This window comes from Doryrhamphus excisus, chromosome 4, assembly GCF_030265055.1.
Source record: "Doryrhamphus excisus isolate RoL2022-K1 chromosome 4, RoL_Dexc_1.0, whole genome shotgun sequence".
Classification (NCBI taxonomy): Eukaryota; Metazoa; Chordata; class Actinopteri; order Syngnathiformes; family Syngnathidae; genus Doryrhamphus; species Doryrhamphus excisus.
In genome coordinates, this window is record NC_080469.1 from 17,562,461 (window position 1) to 17,570,791 (window position 8,331).

The following is an 8,331-nucleotide window of genomic DNA, read 5'->3' on the forward strand; positions in this document are numbered from 1 at the left end:
AAGCAATGATGTTAGGTAATTGAGTTACACTGTGATACAGTTCCTCTCCAGTCCTGTAGGTGGCAGCAACAATTTCTTCAAAACTGTTCTATATTCTTGCTTTTTGTAGCGGTTCACTCACAGATGTGTATTGGAAATCAGTTATTTGGTCACTGCCTTATTTTACTGGCAAACGGCAATAAAAACAAAGCCTCACACGATTGGAGCTTGCTGCAGGTAGTAAGAAAACATTTCAGTGTTTTTTGTCACCTCAGACCCCCGCAGTAGTTTTCAGGCTGTGTGATAAGCAAGCAAAGCGCTGGTTGGTTTCAGCTACTGTGCTGTTGTTGTTTGACAAGGTCATATCTCAGTGACGCAAAAGGTGAAGACAAACAATAACAACAGGAAATGAGGCACCTGGAGAACACGTCCATGGACAAAGTGTGTCCACACAGGTGAGGCAAACTGAATGATTGAGTGACAAACAGGCTTGGCACACAGATATCACTTTGAATCACGCCTCCTGCTGGAGAGAAATTTGTACATCATTTGGATATATTGAATATGAGCAAAACGCATTCAGAAAAGGAGTGGGGTATCACAAATTTGAGGGTTTTACAGAAAAATAATACATATTTAAAGGAGACCTGGCTGCATGGCGGACGTGTGGTTAGCACGCAGACCTCACAACTTGGAGACCAGAGTTCAATTCCACCCTCGGCCATCTCTGAGTGGAGTTTGCATGCGTGGGTTTTCTCCGGGTACTTCGGCTTCCTCCCATATTCCAAAAACATGCTAGGTTAATTGGTGACTCCAAATTGTCCATAGGTATGAATGTGAGTGTGAATGGTTGTTTGTCTATATGTGCCCTGTCATTGGCTGGCCACCAGTCCAGGGTGTATGAAGACAGCTGGGATAGGCTCCAGCACCCTCATGAGGATAAGTGGTAGAAAATGAATGAATGAATGAATGAATGAATGAATACATTCATTCATTATGATTATGATCTATTATATTATTATTATTACTATTGTGATTTTTTTCACTTTTCTGACCAATAAATGTTGTCAGAATGTTGTACTATTGTGTTAAACGATGCCAAAGTTTCAGATAATGAGGTTTGCGCAGTTGGAAGTGAGGTGGTAATGAAGTTTTCTGAGAGTTTTTCCTTACACCAGCTCACTGTGACTTCCTGTACCAGCAGAGTGTGACCAACCACAGCAGAGTGGGTGTGCCTGGAGGCGGGCCGGGGATGGAATAAATTAAAACAGACGGGAAGCACGAAAACCGAAAAAAACAAAACAAAAAATATAGCTGAATAGGTGCAGATTCCGGAAGCTCTTGAAAACTTTCTGTGCTGGTTGTTGTGTGTAGCTGCTCTATCGGAGTCCACAAGTGAAAAATAGGACCCTGTATCGGCATCATATGAGGGAAGGAATGCATTCTACTTCTACAGTGGGGGATGGCAGTTAATTGAAAACATAACTCTTGGCTGGACGTACTTTGCAAATCTGCTGTACCTAATGTTGTGGCTCTAACAGCACATTGCAGCATTTGCTCAATTGTCATGCAAGCCGGAGCCTCAGTGCGAGCGGCATTGTTTCTCTCTGGGAGTGATGACCTTGTCGACCGCAGCCTTCACGCAGGTGACGGTCTGACGCTGGCCTCCCGCCACCTGCTTCACGCACGCTGCACTCCCCTATAACCCCGCTCTCACAGCCGATATTAATTTGGATGGTGCTCAGCCAAAGCGAACAAGCAAAGCATTAGTTTTCATCGATGCAACTACTCATCGTAAAAGCCACCTTCGTCTTGTTTATTTCGTTTACTTAAAGCCGTATATTGCAGGGGGACAATGTCTAGTATTAATGAAAGACTGAAAGAATAAACGTTCAATGAGAAAATTGCAGCTTTCATGTCAACAAAAACAGACTGTAGCGCTGAAGTTTGCACGATAGCAAACGTTTGTGCAACTTTGTTCTTCACTAAAACTTCTGTCATTTTCTGCAGCTACAGCGGAGCTTTACATTGCATATTCTGTTTGTCTTCATAGCACACACGGCACCCTACAGTAAGAAGCTGCATGTGATGAATGATTAATGTATAGAATGCCCTCTATATAGCAATATAGGTGAAATCTAATTATTACACGTCAACAGAACTGTGATTGCCGAGAAGGTCTTATTATCCAACTGCTGCGGCGGGTGGGCAGCTGCTCTGCGCTAATCCTGCTCTCCTTGATGTTTAATCCACATCCTTTTGGTGCACATCCAATCCCACATATGTAAGCAGGACATTACTGCACAGGAACACAAATGCTATATGTCACATCCGCTGCCGTGCTGCAACTTCATCCACGCTGCCCACTGTGCACCAGCGTTATCGTTCCTCCTTCATGTTTGTACTCATTCCTGTAACCAAGCTCATCCCCTACTGAGCAAAGCATACGTATCTCGATACATAGTTTACGTATCTTGATCAGCTTTTATGGCTGCATACTGTAAGACGCTACAAACGACTCTCAGTGTGATGTCATGCAGCTCTACGTTAAATATATAATAATACAAACAAACACACTGACAGTAATATTAATTGGTTACTTTTTTGGTAGTTTGTTTGGTTTTCTGATTAATTAATCTGCTGAGGAGCTTGGTTAGTTGTTGCTGTTTTGTTAATGACCAAATTTGTGGGTTTGGTTGGTTAATGATTTGCTTCATTTACTGGGGGTTGTTTAGTTATGTTACTTTTTAGTCAGTTGATTTCTTGTTTGGTTAATGAATGAAAGGGTTAGTCGCAGAGGTGTGGACTGGCATCAGACTCCATTGCAATTTTACTGACTTTAGACTTGACTTGCTTGACAGTACCATTAAAAACATGCAACTGGACTTGGAAGTATTCAACTAACCTGATTGGTGATGTTATTTCCAGTAAGACAACATATTTTCTTTTGTCATATTTTCTTACGACTTGTAATGACTAATACAATTAAAGCCAATGACTTTGGACTTGACTGACAGTACCACTAAAAACGTGCAACTTTACTTGGAAGTATTCAACTAACCTGATTGGTAATGTTATTTCCAGGAAGACGACATATTTTCTTTTGTCATATTTGCTTTCGACTTGTAATGACTAATACATTTGAAGCTGATGACTTTGGACTTGACTTGAGATTGGCTTGGACTTGCGCTTCCTTACTTGACAAAACACTGTTTAGTTAATTATGATATTAGTTTGGTTGGTTATGTATGTGATAGTAGTTTGCTTAATCACAAAATCATTGGATTATTTGGATAGAGATCACAAGAGTTAGTTTATTAACAGAATTATTGATTCGGCTTTGTTTGATTGGGCTAGCTCATACGTTACAGCTAGTGGGAAGACTTTAATGCATCATATAAAAGAATAAAAGAGGCAGGAATGTCTTTGCACCGATGTGAGCACTGATGTGAACCCTTTCAACACAACATCAGCACACACACACTGAATGATACAGCAGCAGCGAAGAGTTTAAAGTGGGGGTATCCACCTGCACATCATGTGCACCGGACCCCGCTTTGAACGAGCTGATCCAAGTCTAATGCTTATATAAATATCAGCCATGCTTTGATAAAGATGTGTCAAGCAGCGGGAAGCTCCAACCTCCAGTGGCCCCTCAGGGACTTCCATGTATTTTAAGTACGTCAGCTGGGCTCAAACGTCCTCCTGTTTGCACGCGCACTCAAGCATCCATAATTTAAACGTGTATTCAAAGGGAAAAGTGTAGGAGAAAATAAACAGCCAATAAATATTCTACTTGACAAGCATTTAAAGTCCAAACCAATCCAAATATAGCTGTGAAGTGGTGGAACTGAGGGGCCATCAGAGATGAACAAGAGGAAGAGCTGTTTGGAATTGGAACCAAGCAATCTAACCTTTGACCTTAGATACCCCATTTGAATCTGAGATAGGATAGCATTTAAAATATGCAGGGCACTAAACCAAAAATGAACCAATTACCCTCAGTTACCCCGCCCCCCAGCATCTTGGATATGAATTTAGCAGGAGCTACAATTTTAATCAGATTAATTACCGTTTTCAAATTGATTAATCATGATTAATCACACTATGTCTGAAATATGCCCATTTTTACTGTCTTTTTACTGTATTAATGGTAATGGTTTTATTTTATTTGAACATGCATCAGATTACAATTGAATGCATCACATAATCAATTCACAGTTCCACATGTCCAAAAGGAGTAGGAAGAAACTAAACTTATTAAATCCTACCCCTCCATCTGGTACTTTTACAATCAGTAACTGTTACATTTGTTCACTTCCTGCTTTCCTAATATAGTTTAAGTTTTTTTATTTTGTTTATTTTTTAAATGTATTTATTTATTTATTTTTGTCACGTACCGAAGTACGAGGTGATATGACCATCCAATGACATAATGGGTACCATAGTAACTGTCAATACAGTGATATGTATAGCACATCATGACTGGTTCAAGACTCTTCATCCTTGTATTTAGCAAACATCAACTGCTTGTATTGTTTCTTGAATTGGCTCATCGTTGTGCATTGTTTGAGGGTCTTACTCAATCCATTCCATAGTTTGATTCCACATACTGAAATATTATGGCTTTTTAAAATAGTCCTAGTATATAAGTGTTTCAAATTTAGTTCTTCCCTGAGATCATATTTCTCCTCTTAAGAATATCCACTTATTGGTTTGTTCCGCATTTCTCTTTATTTAGACCACACGCATGATAAAATCGTTGTTGTGATGTTTGGAGTGTCCGTGAATGTATCTTGTGGTCTGTCTAGTGACAAAGAGGAAGTGTCCTTGCCGAAAGATGTGTTTGGAGTTGGAGATACGTAAACAGTGTTGATGTGTTCAGATCAGAATAAAGTCAGAAGCAACACTGTGCCGCTGTCTGTCATCATAACAGAGAGGCGTGGCCATTTTATGTAATGAATGGAATAAATTAGTTCCTGTTGTTAACATGCCATTTTTGACAGCCTGAGGACCTTCATTATAAACCTAAGGCAGCATTCGTCCATTAAATTCAGAATCAATAGGTCTCTTGGTTTGATATGCAAATACGGCTATGTAAAAGATCGGTTCAAAAATGTTATTGACTTTGAAATTTTGATTTTTGATCTTATATTCCTCGGCCAGCTTGTGTCAGACAGAATTGAAAATGTGCGGGCTTCTTCCTGCAGCGTTCTTTTTGGTGAAACTGTGCGCTAAATCAAAAGTGAACCACTCAGACCTTTGGCCTCGGCTACCGCACCCACATCTAATAGGTTATCTTCCATCCACAACTTGAAATCATTTAACCTCGGCTCTCTCCACTAAATTAAAAATGAATAGGTTTCATGGTTTGGCATGTAACTACGACGTAATTTCTCTTAAAACATGAAGAGGGGTTCAAACTGACTTGGGCATTTTGATCTTCTATTCCTTTACCAGCATGTGTCAGAAATAATTGTGCATAATGACGTTTGAGCATGAAAACATTCCATCAAGTGGTGCTCAAGTCTCCAGTCAAGTTTCAAGTAAAAACGTGTCCAAGTCAAGTCTCAAGTCAATACGAGTCAAGTCCGAAGTCTTCAACAATCTCAGGCTCTGAGAAGCTCAGGTAGCGGTCTCTCGGTTGAATACTTTGAATGGGGACACATTGCACTCACTGAAATCTCAAGTATTGTCAAGTCATCAGACTAAAGTCAGAGTCAAGTCCAGAGTCATTGATGTCAAATTCCACATTGAGTTGGCATGTCTTTGATGACACTGTCAAAATCCTGAAAATAGCAACTCAAGTCCACACCTCTGTAAAGCACTTAGTCCAACTTTACATTTTGTAGCTTGTAGCATAGCATGTTGTTTCCTACAATATATTCAAAATGAATTTCAGCAGAGTGTTTCAATATAGAAGATGTGTTCACACACACCCACACACATTTGCAATATGAGCATTCTGCACACACATGCTGTAAATAGCTGTATCCCAATATGACGTGTAAATGTAAATGTAAATGATAAAGCACCTCGTTCTCCACTCCATCCTCTTTTTCTATCACACTAATCCAGCATCACTTTGCATCTTCATCCTCAATGTCCCCGTCTGCTTTTGTGTTGCTTTATCTTCGCCTTGAGTCAGTCTTCTGCATTTTCTCTCATTTGCAGTTTTTTGACATGATTTTCATACTGTTGGCTTGTGTGTGTGTGTGTGTGTCTGTGTGTCACATTGTGTGTATTCTCCTCGCCAGATTAAGACAAGAGAAAAGGGACGGGAAAGTCGCCAGGATTCTGATGTCCTACTTCTGTGTGTGCGATGGAAAGAGAAACAGAATTTGGTAAAACTACAAATCAGTTTCTATGAAGGCGTATTAGCGATACACCGCTGTTTGGTCACAGGGGTGTACAAAGTACAGCCTGCAGCTAGTTTTTTATTGGCCCGAGGCATATTCTAAAATTTCTTAAAGTAAACAACAAAAGATTAACAACAAGAGGAAAAAAGAGCAAAAAGGTAAAGTTAGCTTTTGGCCTTTTGTCTTTTATACATAGGGTGAACAGTTTTGGTCGCAGTATTGACCCCTGGGGTATGCCGCACAATACATTTAAACTTTGAGATGTATATTATTCATATAATACATATTGCTTCCTGTTTGTACCTTTTTACGCAGTTCAAAACTGGTCTCCTGATTCCATACCCTTCTAGATTGTTAGTTCAAATGCTTTTGTCAAATCCATAAATACTTCAGCTGCACATTTTCTGCGGTTTACAGCATTGGCAATTTCGATTAATTAATTAATCCTATTGAAGTTGAAATGTTAGCTCTGTATCCGTATTGGCATTCAATCTTATTTATACGTTTGGCTAGCTTGTTGCTGAATAGCTTTTCAATGATTTTGGATAAATCAAAATGATTTTGGCTTCCATAAAGAAACTGGTCGGTAGTTTGTCAATTGATGTTTGTCTCATGAATTCTTTATCATTTTAAAGTACTTACACCCCCGTGCTTCTAGAATAAAATGTTATGAGAGACATAATCACCTGAGTGAAGTCATAATATTGTGATGAAAACATCCAAACTTTCAGATAAGTAAAGTTAATGTAAAGTAAAGTAATGTTATTTTTGGGGGGTTACCTCCAAAAAGCCCCTGCAAATGACCAAAAATAAAACATATACAAATACAAAAGCCTTAAAAAAGCCCCAAAAAGTCTTCCTGCTGGAATATTCATTAATTCATTTTCTATCGCTTATCCTCACGAGGGTCACAGGGGGTGCTGGAGCCTATCCCAGCTGTCTTCGGGCAAGAGGCGGGGTACACCCTGGACTGGTCGCCAGCCAATCACAGGGCACATATAGACAAACAACCATTCACACTCACATTCATACAATTTGGAGTCACCAATTAACCTAGCATGTTTTTGGAATGTGGGAGGAAACCGGAGTACCCGGAGAAAACCCACGCATGCACGGGGAGAACATGCAAACTCCGCAGGGTGGGATTGAATTCGGGTCTCCTGGCTGTGAGGTAACCACTTGTCCACCGTGCAGCCCGCTTTCTATTTAAGTTACCATAACAAATAAGCCATGTTTGTCACTTTTGTCAGCCAAACAGAGAATGGCAAAAAGCCCGCAACTGAAGCGATATGCATTGAGATAGTGTCAATGTCACCGCATTGAAAAATGAAACACGGTCTTTCACGAGTTGGCTCAAAGTGTGAGTGCTTCTGATCATGGAGATTCATTGATGTTTGACTTTACACAAAACGATGAATGCTGTCAGCGGAGGCTCAATGGAAAGTCGCTTACCTGCCATGCTTCGTAGTTTGGCCAGGACCAATTACTGTTTCTCCAGCTCTGCTCTCATGAGGATGCATGCACACTGAGACACAAATGCCACTGGGCTGTCAATCAAAAGAGGAGCTTCTCTGAGGAATAAATGACACGTTAGATCTCAATGAAGGACTTTGGATCTAATAATAAGAGACGTATGAACGTTGCAATGTGGGCCGTGTCGTCACATTGTATGTTAATAATGCACACACATCCATCATTGTCACTTTCACACGCTAGACTGAGGAAAGCCCTGCACCTTCAATATTACAAACATGGCAGAATGTCACAAAAATGTCCATTGGAGAGGGAGTAATTCAATTTGGGACCAGGACACTCCTCAACTTGATGGATGCCACAGGTGGTGTGAGGCGGAAAACCCCACGCCGCAGTCCTCCTTCGTTATCCTCATTATTAGGACTTTGTGGTGTCAGCACTTTTAATTGATATTTATGGTTACTGCTTCGCACAGTTTTGTTTGTCATCAGGGTAAACTCATTCGGATGGTTCCGGAATG

The 8,331-nt window shown here is 40.3% G+C and overlaps 1 long non-coding RNA gene across 1 annotated transcript; it reads left to right on the forward strand.

Moving 5' to 3' along the window:
- Positions 1 to 111: 111 nt before the first annotated feature.
- LOC131128632 (uncharacterized) lies at positions 112 to 6,571 on the forward strand. Its single transcript, XR_009129677.1, has 3 exons — positions 112 to 216; positions 339 to 434; positions 6,237 to 6,571. It is a non-coding gene; the product is annotated as an uncharacterized LOC131128632 (long non-coding RNA).
- The last annotated feature ends 1,760 nt before the right edge of the window (positions 6,572 to 8,331 follow it).